Raw genomic sequence first — 16,354 nt, forward strand, 5'->3', positions numbered from 1 at the left:
CGGTTTTCGTGCCGCACGGCGGACGACAGTTAGGTTGCTATCCCATACCACCACTGGATGTAATTCTACTTTACTGAATGAGATTCCATGCCGAAGAACTGTCTGGTGGAGCCCCAGCCCAGACTGTGGTGGGATACCAACCCGACTACCGCCCGTCTTACGCCCCGACAGTCAAGAGTGATGGTCTGGGGTGCCATTTATTTTCGTAGAACGACCTCTTCTATGTCCCAGTTTGTTGCTCTTTGTGGCGAGCCATCAGAGGTTTCATTTCAGCAAGATAATGCAGGTCTGCACACGGCGAAAGTTTTTATATCTTGTCTTCGAGCTTTTGCTAAACACTATCTTGTCCAGGAAGATCGCCGGATCTTTCCTCAGTGGAGAACGTTTGGAGATTTATCGGCAGCGACCTCCGACCAGCTCGGAATTTTGACGGTCTAACACGCAAATTGGAAAGAATTTGGCACAGTATTCGTCAGGAGGAAAATTACTCGGAGTAATCTGCAAGACTACCTGCTGGCCTTATGACAGACGGCTTACTTCGTGGCCCGCATATTCCGCCAACAGCAGAGATCGAGGTTATCCACAAGTTGTTACTTGTGTTACCAGTCAATTATAACTGGGACATTTCCTGACTGGCTACAATATGCAGGTGTTAAGCCTCTATTCAAGAAAGGGGTTAAATAGATACCCCCAAAGTACAGACAGATTTCACTTTTGTCAGCATTCTCAAAAATTTTAGACAAAATGATGTACAGGCAGCTTCTCAACGATCTGACCACGAATAAAATATTATCAAGAACACAGTTTGGATTTCTGAAGGGTTCTGATATCGAGAAGGCTATTTACACCTACAGAGGAAATGTACTTAATTCATTCAATAACAAATTACAAGCAGCAGGTATTTTCTGTGATTTGTCAAAGGCGTTTGATTGTGTGAACCACAACATCCTTTTAAATAAATTAGAATTCTATGGTGTCACGGGCAGTGCTGCAAAATGGTTCAAGCCATACCTCGCTAACAGGAAACAAAGGGACTAGTGAATTAAGTCATTAGTCATCATCAGAATGGGAAGAAATTACATGCGGTGTCCCACAAGGATCCATCTGAGGGAAAATGCTTTTTCTTGTGTACATTAATGATCTCTCATCCGTTACACTGCCAGAAGCAGAGTTCGTTTTGTTTGCAGATGACACAAGGATTGCAATAAATAGTATGTCGAGTGTAGTTCTAGAAAGATCTGCTAACGATATTTTCATGGATATTAGTAAATGATTTAGTCAATTCACTGACATTAAACTTCGAAAAGACTCACTACATGCAATTCAGAAGCTGTAAGATGTTTCCACCCAGCATATGCATAAAGTATGAAGAAGAGCAGATAGAAGAAGTTGACAGTCTTAAATTCCTGGGACTACAACTTGATAATAAATTCAGTTGGGAGGAGAACACCACAGAACTGCAGAAACGCCTTAACAAATCTGTATTTGCAATTCGAGTGTTAGCTGACATAGGCGACATAAAAATGAAAAAGCTTGCATACTTTCATTCCATAATGTCATATGGTATAATATTTTGGGGTAACTCTTCAAGTGAAACAAAAGTTTTCAGAGTCCAAAAGCGTGTAATACGTATTATTTGTGGAGTAAATTCACGGACGTCCTGTAGAAACCTCTTCAAAGAACTGGGTGTACTAACTACTGCCTCTCAGTATATTTACTCCTTAATGAAATTTGTCCTAAATAATATATCTTTTTTTCCAACAAACAGCCCAGTTCGTACATACAATACCAGGAGCAAAAATGATCTGCACAAGGACTTAAAAGCACTTACTTTAGTTCAAAAAGGCGTCCACTACTCAGGAACACTCATCTTCAACAATTTTCCAGCAAACATAAAAAAAATTTGGTTACAAATAAAGATCAGTTTAAAAGGAGCCTGAAAGACTTACTAGTGGCCAACTTCTCCTACTCCATTGACGAATTTTTTAATAGAAACAAATGATGTATTGTATATATTCTTACTATTAGTATTGTTACTTCAGCCTTGAAAAAAAATATTGACATGTTCCACATTCACGAGGACCTCCTCAGCACGGATCTATGGAACGAAAAAGTAATCTAGTCTAATCGACGGATTCGTGCCACGCCGCGTCATCTACCAAAGCAGGGCGCCTTCCTGCTTTTCCTTCTGCCAAGATCATGCAAAGTGACAGCTCTGAGACCCACGTATAAAAACAACACTCTCGTGGTTATTTACGCAGCGCTCAGGAAAATTAAATGTTCGTTTTCTCACGTGTTTTGTTACAGAAAAAGTAATCGACACTAATTTGTCATAAACAGAGATTTTGTGAAACGTGGCTGAATACAGCACAAAAAATTAAGTCTGAAACAGTTATTAACTGTAATTTCTTTTAAAAAAGCTTTATTTCATAATGAACATATTCAGACATGTAAAATTCGTCTTCAGGCAGCGCTCATTCTCTTATGAATGTGTCTTTTTTTGTGTTGAGCAGCTGCAGAAGTAATGGCTCAACCCATGCCCTGCAAGTCTCATTACACAGTAAATCAACTGTCAACAAAAGTACAGGAGATGAACAGCGTCTCCAAGTAGGCAAAGAACTCCGGATGGCTTGTGCAAGGGACAAACGATATTCATTGCCACTGTAGCACGGGGAACACCTCCCAGAAGCCTATTCCTCCTCCAGCTCACATCCTCTCCCCTCCGCCGCGCTACCGCACACTCGCCGTCCACAAATGTATCTCTTTGTATTGGTGGATACAAAAAGCGTCGTGACTGCAATAACAAAAAGACGGCAGCACTTAAAGAATGCACCTGGTGACTACCTGCAGAAAATTGCCCCTATTAAGCTGTTATTGCTTCTCGGAATGAGTTTTGTTTCCTGCAAGTTAAGTGCACATTAAGTGTGCAACAGTTTATGGGTGCAGAGCGCGTAGCGCGACTCGATTAGCAGCGTGGCCGAGGCTGGATCGACCGCGAAAGCCCTCACCATGCTGACCTCTGGAGAGAGACTTGTAACAGACTCTGCAAGTGAATCCTGGTCAAGCTGACACTCGCCGTTGCTTACGTTTAAATACATACGGCAGAAAAAAGTCTCGTGGTAAAAGCACCACTCTCCAGCACACGCAAGAAAAGTTAATATTGTTTCGCAGTTCCACAGGCTCCGATAACGTTCCTTCATGACTGTTTTATGCATGATTTCGATAACTTCTGGGCGCGAATTGAAACATAATTCAGGAGTGCCCAGAACACTTAAGCTTACACCATGTAACCCGAAAAATATGTTCAACAGACGTCCCGACGACTTTTATACAGAGTGTTTCTGTGTCTTTGGTAAAAACTTTCACTGATTTTTGACAAATGTAACAATTGAAAAGTCTGTTTTTGCGGGAGTGAGTCGATATGTACGAAGGCAAACGTGTCGTAGGAGAGCTTTGCTAGCGGAAATCGAGAAACTACGAATCATTGTCGTATGATCCAATACTTCTCTATATTATGTACATAAAATCGTTGGAAAAGTTAATGCATAGAATCTTTCAGACTAGAGATAAAGCATCGTAATTTAATACCGAATACAGCAGAGGCAGATAAATGCGGATAACTAACTCACCATTAGCTTAACAGCTAATGCATTCAAGTTGCTGACAAGAATAATATACAGAAGATATGAAAACAATACTTTGGGTTTTGTTGGATGAATAATTTAGCTTTAAGAAAGCTACAGGTATCCAAAACTATTTTTGATGTTGTGCATGTTAATGCAGGCGAGACAGTTTCATAGGATTTGTCGACAGAAAAAAAAATTTCAAAGCCTAAAATGAAGCAAAATGTTAGAAATTCCCAGAAAAATAGGTCCTCCGAACTGAGAAAAATGGGCAACCACTAGGCATCTATACGCATGCTAAATGAGAATTCCCTACCGCTTTTTCCTGTCTTTATGTGAAAGCTAATCTCAGGTGAGCTTTAAATATAGGAATGTAAGATCAGGACGTAAATGCTTGGACTAAAAAGGGCGTAAAGTAAGGATGTAATCTTTCGCCATTACCGTTCAACCTGTACATCAAAAAGCAATGACAGAAACATAATACAGTTTCAGGATTAAAACTAAAATTCACTGTGAAAGGATATCAGTGATAAGATTCGCCAGATGAATGACGACGTATGCAATGCTCAACAATAATGAGAAGAATGACAAGGCTCACCGGGTCACGTGACGTTTCCTATCCTTAGCGAAAAAAAAGATTACAATGGTATCAGCAAATTTTATTCTTCGTAGCCTTTCACCCTGAATAATAATTCCACCCCTAAAATAATAATAACTCGGACGTACGTCTTGAGGAACCATTGTTGTTGTTGTTGTTGTTGTTGTTGTTGCGGTCTTCAGTCGAAAGACTAGTTTGATGCAGCTCTCCATACTACTCTAGCCTGTGCAAGCCTGCCGGCCGAAGTGGCCGTGCGGTTAAAGGCGCTGCAGTCTGGAACCGCAAGACCGCTACGGTCGCAGGTTCGAATCCTGCCTCGGGCTTGGATGTGTGTGATGTCCTTAGGTTAATTAGGTTTAACTAGTTCTAAGTTCTAGGGGGCTAATGACCTCAGCAGTTCAGTCCCATAGTGCTCAGAGCCATTTGAACCAACCATTTTTTTGTGCAAGCCTCTTCATCTCAGATTCCAACCTACACTCTTCAGGACCTGCTTATTGTATACATCTCTCGACTCCCCCCCCCCCCCCCCCCCCACACACACACACACTCACACACTTCCCTCCAATAATCAATTGGTGATCTCTCAATGTTTCAGAATTTGTACTGTCAACCGATACCTTCTTCTAGTCAGGTTGTACCACAAATTTCTTGTCCCCCCAATTGATTCAGTTACGTGATCTGCCCATCTAATCTTTAGCAACGATTAAGTCTATACTCGATGTTAACAATTTTTTCTTTTCCAGAAACGCTTTTCTTGTCATTGCCAGTCTACATTTTATATCCTCTCTACTTCGATCATCATCTTTTACTCTGATGCCCAACTAACAAAACCTACAACTGTAAGTGTCTCGGTACCTAATCTAATTCCCTCCGTATCACCTAATTTAGTTCCACTACATTCCATTGTCCTGTCTTGATTTTGTTGATGTTCATTTTATATGCTCCTTCAAGACACCGTCCATTCCGTTCAACTGCCACAATTACAATGTCATCGACAAACGTCAAGGCTTTTATTTTTTCTCCCTGAACTTTAATTCCTATTTTAAGTAGGCTGTTTATGTTTTCTTATTGGCAACGTTACGTAGCGCTCTGTATGGAAATCACTGGCTGTGCTGTGTGCAGTCTGTGGCTAGTTTGCATTGTTGTCTGCCATTGTGGTGTTGGGCAGCTGGATGTTAACAGCGCGTAGCGTTGCGCAGTTGGAGGTGAGCCGCCAGCAGTGGTGGATGTGGGGAGAGAAATGGCGGAGTTTTGAAATTTGTAAGACTAGATGTCATGAACTGCTATGTATATTATGATTTTTCAACACTGGTAAGGTAAATACATTGTTTGTTCTCTATTAAAATCTTTCATTTGCTAACTATGCCTATCAGTAGTTAGTGCCTTCCGTAGTTTGAATCTTTTATTTAGCTGGCAGTAGTGGCGCTTGCTGTATTGCAGTAGTTCGAGTAACTAAGATTTTTGTGAGGTAAGCGATTTGTGAAACGTATAGGTTAATGTTAGTCAGGGCCATTTTTTTGTAGGGATTTTTGAAAGTCAGATTGCGTTGCGCTAAAAAAAAAAATATTGTGTGTCAGTTTAAGCACAGTCTTGTATAATTGTTCAAAGGGGACGTTTCATATGTCGACCCTTAGCCGAGGATACCTCACTGGAATCTTCTGATTTTTCTCGTAGCTTGTGCAATTAGTGTAGCTTTTGTTTATTGCTAGCACGTAATTATAGAGAGAATTTCCTTTGTAGTTGTAGCTTTTCATTGTTGTACACAGTTGTGGCATGCATGTAGATTTGCACCAAGTATTTCGCAGCTGCGCTTGCAATTAACTAGATATTATTTTCAATGCTATGTTAATGTGTTTTGTTATTTTGCTCTTCAAATTGCGCTTTTCTGTGTTGTCGTGTGAAATATTGTGACAATAATGGCGTGTGAAAAACGTAATACTAGGCTTCAAAGTTAAACTGAGAAATGACAGTGAAGACGAAAGCAGTGTGTTAGCGCCGCAGAGTAATGAATTAACTAATGTTCAAAGTAGTAACTTGGTAATTGTGCATAGGGAAATGGAGCGGGCTGCAAATAATGGTGTAGGCAGTGAAACAATTAGTGAACAGGGAAGCATTATCGATCGAACGGTCGGCAACAGCTCGCCTCAGGAATCCGAAATGACAGAACACAATATTGCAAATACTGTAGACTCATGTTTTGGGTCCTCACCGTTTTCTCAAATGAGTCAAGACACATTTTCTGCTTGTCAAAACGTGAATGTTGCCGGGGAAAATGCACTGCCAAAAAGCATAGAGAAACACATTCCAGACACTAATACGAGTACATTATTATTGCAATTAATGCAGCAAATGAAACAAAATCAGAGACAAACACAGCAACAGTTAGACACAATGGAACAAAATCTTCAAAAGTTAGACACAATGGAACAACACCAGAGACAAACACAGCAACAGCCTCAAAAGTTAGACTCATTGGAACAAACTCTTGAACAAACACGTGAAGATTTAACTACTAAGTTACATAAAATCGAATCGGAATGTCAAAAAGTCTGTAACGACGTAAAAACACAAATTTGTGATCATTTCCAACCTATTTTTTTGAGTCATGAAAATGCATTACAGAATCACGAAGCAGCCATAAAAGAACTGCAAACTATTGTTCATGAAAATCGTGACACCTTGCAAGCTAAAATTGACTCAGTTGCATCTACCGATTCGGTTACGCAACTTGCAAAGACTCAGGAAAACTTAAAAGACACAGTACATACGATTTCAACACAAATGGACACTCTGAAACTTGGTTCAGAAAAACACACTGAGGAAATAAGTACACTATCGGATAAAGTAGCCGAACTTTCAGATCCGTTCGCTAACTTATCTACTAAGGTAGATGATGATCTGAATGACACAAGACCTGTAGCCTTCACTGACACTGAAGAGTATGAATAAATTAGAAAATTCAAACAAAATCAAAATCAAATCAATACACAGTACAAAAGAGAAATCCCTGATGTACAAGATCAGTTGGCACAAGTAATACAAGAATTACATATTTCAGAGGACACTCGCGCTCCAGTACGGGAAGAGGGACATAGAAATAAGGAGCAACCACAAAATAATAACACAGGAAACTTCGGAAATTATGAAAGAAATTGGCAAGGTGCATTGAATTTTGAGATGGAACCGCCGATACGAAGTAACAATGAGCGATGTGCGACTCGCCGACACGATGATTTTGTCTATAAGCTGTTCATTACTACACGTAAATTCAAAACATTTAAGAATTCTGGCAACGACATTCATCCACAAGCATGGCTCCATCAATTCTCTCATTGTTTTCCTCCCAACTGGTCATTAGAGCACAGATTAGAATTTATGTGTGGCTACTTAGAGAATGAACCAGCTGTAAGAATGCGATCGGTCATTCACGATTGCCACAGTGAAGGAGAATTTTATCATGCCTTCCTCTCAGCGTATTGGTCTCAAGCTACACAAGACCGAGTAAAACATAGCATCATAATGATGAAACATTTCGAACAATCTGAATTCTCCAGTCTTGTGAAATATTTTGAAGACATGTGGCACAAGAATCAGTACCCGTCAAACTCATACAGCCCCTCAGAACTCATCCGCATTTGCTTAATCAAATTACCTGAACATTTACGACATATTATTTTGGGAGGACGTTGCAAAGATAACATTGAAGCTTTTCAGGGACTGTTACAAGAATTGGAAATTGACACTGACAATCGCGGAACGCGAAAACAGGAACACAATAATAACAGGTCACATCCGTCGCAAATCCGCGATGCAAGAAATAATAACTGGACACGACAAGGATATTCTCACAACACAAATCGTGACCAAAACAGACACCAGTCGTATGACAACCGTTGGCAGAGTAGTAATAATTACAGGGAAAGATCACCTCTCCGCGGTAATGACTATCACAGAGACAATCAGAGAAACAGACAATATGGGAACCAAAATAAATATTATCAAGGAAGACAGAATAACTTTAGACGCAACGGACAGCGCGCAGTTACGATTCAGGGAGAAGTTCTCCACCACGTGACCGACAAGAAAGTAACTATGGAATCTACCGACATGACGACAGACGATATGATCGTAACGACACACCTGAATTGCATCAGAACTGGTGGGATTCAAACAGAGCAGGGCCTTCTTGTCAAGGTGAATTTGTAGAAGTTAGGTCTCCTAATCCCAATAACGACGCGCGCCAACAAAGAGACAGACAATGACTCGCACCCAGGCAGCCGCGTGCGCCGGCTGGCTCAGAGAATAATAACATAGACGCTAACCTTGAGAAAAATTCCAGTATTCTTTACCGACGTATACCGCATGATAATTGCGTTCAAGTTGAAACTCTGAGTACTATGAAGAGTAAAGGATTGCACCACATTACACATGTAAAACCGTTTATTGAGAGATAACCTGCTTTTTAACTTAGTCTTTGCTATAAAATTTTTCACGTCACGTTACTAGTATGCTTTGTCACACGTAGAAACTGTTAACATACAACAATGATTTAAAGTTAATTATCCAGTCAAGAAACTGGGCAGCTTATTTAGATGAGTATTACAAATGCATTGTTATAGTGAACAGACGACAGAGTGTTGTTATTTGTACATTCTTTCTTGTTAGTTGCACGATCACGTAACGACTATAAAGCTCACATACTTAGAACATATACCGGCACTGCTAATGAGATTTTCATGCAACATTTTGGTTTACTTGAAAAGACATTCTTTATTTTAAGTACTTTCTGTGGGTTTAAAGATGACTTAGCACTTGGTTTCTTTGACAGCTACACAATTATCTCACGACGCTACTAATGTGTGACACAATTTACATTGTTGCTTTTGTGCTGTATCTGCTTTATATCTGCATAGTTTTTCTGAATTCTTCTGGAATGTAAAACATGTTTAATAGTGACTTTGTGGTATAGCTACAATAAGACAGCCTTTTTTTTTATTAGCATAACAATACGTTACAATGTAGTACTTTCTTGATCATGGTACTGTACGTAATAACTACGATATCTATACGCAAAGCATTTCACTTTTTTTTGTCATGAGGTAAGTACATTGGCTTCTGCAGAACTTAGCTTTCGGAGGACAATAACTATGATACTTCCACAGAATTATCTTACAGCAAGACGCACATTTAGCGCTACAGGACACGTATTTGAATGAATAATTTTGTACTTAAATCATTTATTTTTAAAGATATTTGAAGTACAATGATACAAAGGTTTTCCGTGATACATTTCATTTCATTGCTGTAATCTGTAACACCTGAGGGTATTATTCATTAATCCTCAGGGGGGTACACACCTACTTTGTGTACCATGTGTTTGGCAAGCACAAGGGGCCCTAGCTAATATGGTATTTGCTTATACAACTTTACACATCGGTATCATATTTCTCTAACGCATAAATTACACAGCTATCTGATTATTTAACAGATAAACAAAAATTCTTTTACTACATCAGTGACACATGTTTACGCAACTACACAGATGGATAACTTCACATTTATGAAATTGTATTTTGTCTGTACTTTGTGAACTGTTCATATTTTTTCGGAGCCATTGTGATACTATGAGGGCTTTGAATGATATATTTGGTATGGGATCACGATTTTTAAGTACATTTGAGGTAGATGACACTATTTAAATGAGCAGAGAATTTTTTTTAGAATTTGAAATTGTTGCAGAAAGCTACGACGTTTTTGAGATTTGACTGAGGTGTTATGATGTTATTTTTACGATGACGATGTGTATTATGCTGTTGAGGTATGTTTATGATCAATAAGATGATGCTACCGTATATGAGGAATTTGATTATGCTATGTATTTATTATGATGAAATATTGAAGAAGTGTCTACGAATATGTATATGTGTAATAAGGTAAGGAATAATGAGTAGTGGTTAGGGACTCTGGTTTGTGAAAAAATGATGTTGGAAACCAAGAATCGTACTTTAAGAGTTATGAAATGTGTGTAAATGCGTGAATGTATCACAATGCCGCCGAAAATTTTTTGGACACTGTTATATTTACAAGATTTTGCTTCTACAGATTTTTAACGCAAATATTTCGACCTGTGAAATTTTATTTGTATCCAGCTGTCATTGTAGCGGAAAGTGATGTCATAAATATTTCGGTAGGTCACTGTAAGCACCCAGCTGTGTGACAGTCACCTGGGAAAAAGCCATTGGTGTGTGCCTTTCAGAGGCACAGGTGGAGAAAAAAAGAGGCCATTATCCTCGCTATTGACATTTCTTTGTAGAAAGCATCGCAAATACGACACACCCAAACTTGAAAACATATGATTACACTGTGGAGCTATTAATTTGTGATATTTACTGAAACGCCTAATGATATGATGAGAAACATTTTACATTTATTGTCTTTCTAGTTGAGAGATTCTTTTGCCTTTGGAGACGCCATTTGTCTAGTGAATGACGTTTCATGCATTGCTCTATATAGGCTATATATATTTGCTCATTTCGTTTAATATCTAGTTTCTAGCTGCACTGCAGCATTGGTTATTATAAAATTTAATAGATGTACTAATATCACTGTTTTCCGTCTACAGACCCAGGAAAGAATACATTTATGATGTACTTTCTTAGAAAAGAGAGCACAAATAGACATTTCCCTTCACAGGAACTGCATAAATTATTTTTTAAACGATTTGGTAACTTGTCTGCTACAGTAACTTATCATGATGCAACACTCTAGTATTAAGATGTGACATAGGTATTAGACATGGTCATCTTTAGTGTAATATTTTTTCTGATTGAGCTTTGTCATGTTTAGATATAAGTTTTTGCATTTGCTGCTGCTGTTTGCCAGGCATAGTGCTACTAAATTTCACTTTGTATTACTCTGTTAAGCTAGTTTTACTACTGATTTATTTTTATTGTTTGCTGCACAGTGCCTTATATTAGTTGTAATATTGCAATTGCTCTGCTAATTTATTTCAGTGCTGCTTGCTTCGCCAATTTGATTTTTTTTGTCATTGCTGTTTGTATTAATTGTTTTATGCTGCTGCATTGCCTCATCCCATTAATTTAGCATCTGAGCTCAGTAGATTTAAGTTAGCTTAAGAGGGGATAGACTATATAAGAGAATGAGTTGCGATGAATTGGAAGAAATGCATTGAGAAGTTTTATGAAAAAAGTACAGAAAGCAGGTATAGATAGCACTTTTTGAAATAATGAAGCACGAAGGGAGATCTCCAAGAGGTAAAGAAAGTTTTGTTTGCAAGATACTGCAGTAAAACAAACCCTGTCCTTTCTCTTTCTGTTATTCTGCTATGTATTTGTGTACTCTTGTATATTTGTGTTTTTTCCTGTCTTTATGTGTTTAGCTGATATGAGTTATGTTGTGGAATTTTTCTAATAATATGTTATTTTCTTTGTAAAGATGTTTAGACATTATTTATTCTGTTCTGTTTTAATGCTCATGTGTGTATGTGATGTTTCAAAAGTTATTCTGATCTTTATGTATGTACTTATGTCATAATTCCTGTAACACTGATGTATTTGTTTATTTCTATTCTTTTGTAAAGCCTGTATTACTACAGATTTATCTGTATTGTTTTGTTCTTTAATGATGTATTTTGTACCTTTGTAATTGTATTGTTATGTTATAAAATTGTAATTGACACCAGTTCATCATATTATTAACTTGTAAGTTCCATTTCACTGCACACGTTTCTGTTGGTCATAGTATATGGACAATATGTGAGAAGTAGGGACTGTTAGTGTTTGCATGTGTGTTAATAAGGCAGCAAGGGACTGGATAACAGCATTGCTGGTTCTAAGGACAATTCCAAAAACTTTGTGAGTGCACAAGTGGTGGTTATGGACTTGCTATATTATCCGCAAGACTCTTCAATGGTGATTGTGCACCTGCACAGTCACAACAGATGGCTGCTGGCCATCTCTACAAAAACTACAGTGGGTCTGCGTCTTTGATGACCCACCAATACCATTATTTCTACAAGGACTACGGTGGGTCTGCCCCTCTGGTGGCCCACCAATACCACAATCTGTACCAGGACTACAGTGGGTATACTCTGTGATGACCTACCTGCCAATATTCTTCAAAACTTCGACTGACTCTGCGGTGGGTTTGCTCTGTTGTGGCCCATTACCCGTCTGCATGTCGAGAGTCAGCACTGTCTTTCCGTTGGAAGGACAACACTACTTCTACAAGACTGCATGGAAATCCACTACTTCTGTGTGCATTTTCTTTTACTGCTCAGACTTTGAGAAAAAAACACTGCAATTTTACTGTGATGAATGATCAGGACTGTCTTTGTGGACTGTGAGAAAATTTTAGCTTTTGACCAACATTGTACCGATAAGTGTGTGCATTTGTTATTGTAATTATGAAAAAAAATTTCAAATCTGTATTGGCCATGGCCCAAAACTATTTGTAAAATTTTTTGTGGGGAGCATGGGGGCTATGTAAGCAGGCTGTTTATGTTTTCTTATTGGCAACGTTACGTAGCGCTCTGTAAGAAAATCACTGGCTGTGCTGTGTGCAGTCTGTGGCTAGTTTGCATTGTTGTCTGCCATTGTAGTGTTGGGCAGCTGGATGTGAACAGCGCGTAGCGTTGCGCAGTTGGAGGTGAGCCGCCAGCAGTGGTGGATGTGGGGAGAGAAATGGAGGAGTTTTGAAATTTGTAAGGCTGGATGTCATGAACTGCTATTTATATTATGATTTTTCAACACTGTTAAGGTAAATACATTGTTTGTTCTCTATTAAAATCTTTCATTTGCTAACTATGCCTATCAGTATTTAGTGCCTTCTGTAGTTTGAATCTTTTATTTAGCTGGCAGTAGTGGCGCTTGCTGTATTGCAGTAGTTCGAGTAACCAAGATTTTTGTGAGGTAAGCGATTTGTGAAACGTATAGGTTAATGTTAGTCAGGGCCATTTTTTGTAGGGATTTTTGAAAGTCAGATTGCGTTGCGCTAAAAAAAAAAAATATTGTGTGTCAGTTTAAGCACAGTCTTGTATAATTGTTCAAAGGGGATGTTTCACTATTCCAACTTTTTTCTGGCTTGCTTAATGTACAAATAGAGTGACATCTCACTTCATCCCCAATTACTGTTTTCCCTTCATCCCCCTGGCCTCTTACAACTGCCGCCTGGTTTCTGGCTCAAATGGTTCTGAGCACTATGCGACTTAACTTCTGAGGTCATCAGTCGCCTAGAACTTAGAACTAATTAAACCTAACTAACCTAAGGACATCACACACATCCATGCCCGAGGCAGGATTCGAACCTGCGACCGTAGCGGTCGTTCGGTTCCAGACTTTAGCGCCTAGTACCGCAAGGCCACTCCGGCGGGCGCCTGGTTTCTGTACAACTTCTAAATAGCCTTTCGCTTCCTGTATTTTACCCCTGCTGCCTTCAGCATACAAGTAGAATATTCCAATCAACATTGTCAAAACCTTTCTATAAGTCTACAAGTGATATAGTGCTACAAACGTAGGTTCTCCTTGCCTTCATCTATCTTCTAAGAGAAGTAGTAGGGTCAGTACTGCCTCGCGTATTCCTATGTTTGTCCGAAATCCAAACTTATCTTCCCCGAGGTTGGCTTATACCAGTTTTTCCATTCTTCTGTAAAGAATTCGTGTTATGGTTTTGCAGCCATGGATTATTAAACTGACACTTCGGTAATTTTCATACCTGTCACCACCTGCTTCCTTTGGGATTGGAGTTTTACATTCTTCTTGAAGTCTGAGAGTATTTCGCCTGTATCATACATCTTGCTCACCAGATGGAAGAGTTTTGTCATGCCTGTTCTCCCAAAGCTATCAGTAATTCTGACGGAATGTCACTACTGCATGGGCCTTATTTCGTCTTAGATCTTTCAGTGCTCTGTCAAATTCTTCACTCAGTTTCCAGAATGAGATTTTCACTCTGCATCGGAGTGTGCACTGATATGAAACTTCCTAGCAGATTCAAACTGTGTACCGAACCGAGACTCGAACTCGGGACCTTTGCCTTTCGCGGGCAAGTGCTATAGACTTTGGAAGGTAGGAGAGGAGGCACTGGCGGAAGTAAAGCTGTGAGGACGGGGCGTGAGTCGTGGATGGGTAGCTCAGTTCGCAGTCTGCCTTCGGCAGTGACACAGTGCGGACCGTGTTGCCTGCTGGCCGCGCTGTGGTGCGCGCGCCTGTTTGTTTACGTCGGAGCAGCTTCGCGTGTGCGGTGTTGTGAGTCTAGAACGAGATGGCACACTCATACAGAAAAACGACTTTGAAGTTCAGTTTTGCGAACGACTATACACGACCAAAGGCATACGAGATTGAACGTTTCTTCAGAGAAGAGGTAAAAATCGATCCACAGGAAATCGTGGGAATCAATTTATCGCTCGTTTCAAGCGTCGTCTATGTCAAGCTTGTTGACGAGGCTGCTTGCGAAAGACTTCTACAACGATCACCGAACGGGTATCGTTTCTGTCATGCCGACGGGAATGTTGGTGCGGTTACAGTCGATCACGCGGGAATGGGGATCCGCACTATATGAGTCTTCGAACTTCCGTTTGAGGTCCCGTCTGAACTTGTTACCGACGCCTTTCGACCATACGGTACAGTTCTATCCCATGTGGCCGAAAAATGGACGAGTTTTACCACGTACCCCATTTTAAATGGGGTGAGACAAATACGGATAGAACTGCGCAAGCACGTCCCCTCTTATTTGTACATAGGAGGTTGTCGAGCGATTATAATCTATGATGGGCAACCTCGCACTTGCTCGGGGTGCGGGAAAGAAGGTCACGTTCGCTCGGAATGCCTCCAGTGACGTTTAGTGCAAACTCCACCGGATGACGTTCAGGCGCCACAACCGACGACTGTCTTACCGTTGACCTTTGTGGAAGCCCTGAGAGGCGACGTGAGGGAGACTTCGGATGGGCACCAGCAGCTGCCCCCTATAGAGAACATGGACACCAACGGACTGGAACTCCGACCACCGGTTCCACCACAGCAGACACAGGACACCACAGAAGAGATGCAGCTGACGTCCGCTCCGGGCTCATCCGTGGTGGCTGCCAGTGCTTCCACCGAGAGCGTGATAGGCCAGGCCCAAGACGGAGGATACGCAACCCCAACAGCCGATGCGGAAGCAAGGCAACGGAAACAGCGTTCGCCAAAGAGAAGAAAGAAGTGTCGACTGACTTCCGCTGACGATAGCCATAGTCCCGAGTGGACAGTGGACGACAACGACAGTATCGACCTGAGACCAGTGGATTCAACAGATACCGAGATGACGATGCAGGAACTACACAGCGACGATAACTTGAACTCTCCTTCTGGTGACCGGAAGGCGGAAGTGGAGATGACAACCGTCCGACATCAGAGCGATGACAACGTTACCTCCCATCCTTCGACCAGTTCCGGAAATATGCTGGGGGACTGGGTGCAAGAAATGGACCAACAGGAACAGGATGAAAATACGAACGCGACGATTGAGGACAGTCCTGGCCAGAGGCCGGGAGGGGTCGGGAAATGTTGACCAACTTAGTGTGTTGAGGAGCGCCGGGGGTGCAGATGGACGCTTAATGACACCGCCCTACAACTGATGAACACAAGCCAGGCGTACCGCATTGCCACGATAAACATTAATGGCACACGGACACCGCTTAAAATTCAAATGCTGAAAGATATGTTACGCGCTGCGGACGTGGATATTGTACTCCTACAAGAAGTGCGTTTCACATCGCCGCCAGAGTTCTACGGTTACGAGGCGGCGATTCTCACCAGAGAAGGAATAGGACTGGAGGACGTCATGTCTCTCCCTTCGGCACGCGGCATAGCGATCACTGTCGACGGCGCTCGTTTCATCAATTTATACGCACCATCTGGCTCCACAAAACGAAGAGAAAGGGCGACTTTTTACACCGAAGAGATAGCACCGTTGTTCGCTGGACGCTTTGATAACTATATAGTGGGCGGCGACTTTAATTGTGTCGTCGACAAAAAGGACCAAGTACCTCATTATGTGCCATGCATGGAACTGCGTGCGTTGATTACCGAAATGGCGCTTCTGGGTACCTGGGAACTGCAGCATGGTGACAGACCGGGTT

The sequence above is a fragment of the Schistocerca piceifrons genome, chromosome 2 (genome assembly GCF_021461385.2).
Source record: "Schistocerca piceifrons isolate TAMUIC-IGC-003096 chromosome 2, iqSchPice1.1, whole genome shotgun sequence".
Classification (NCBI taxonomy): Eukaryota; Metazoa; Arthropoda; class Insecta; order Orthoptera; family Acrididae; genus Schistocerca; species Schistocerca piceifrons.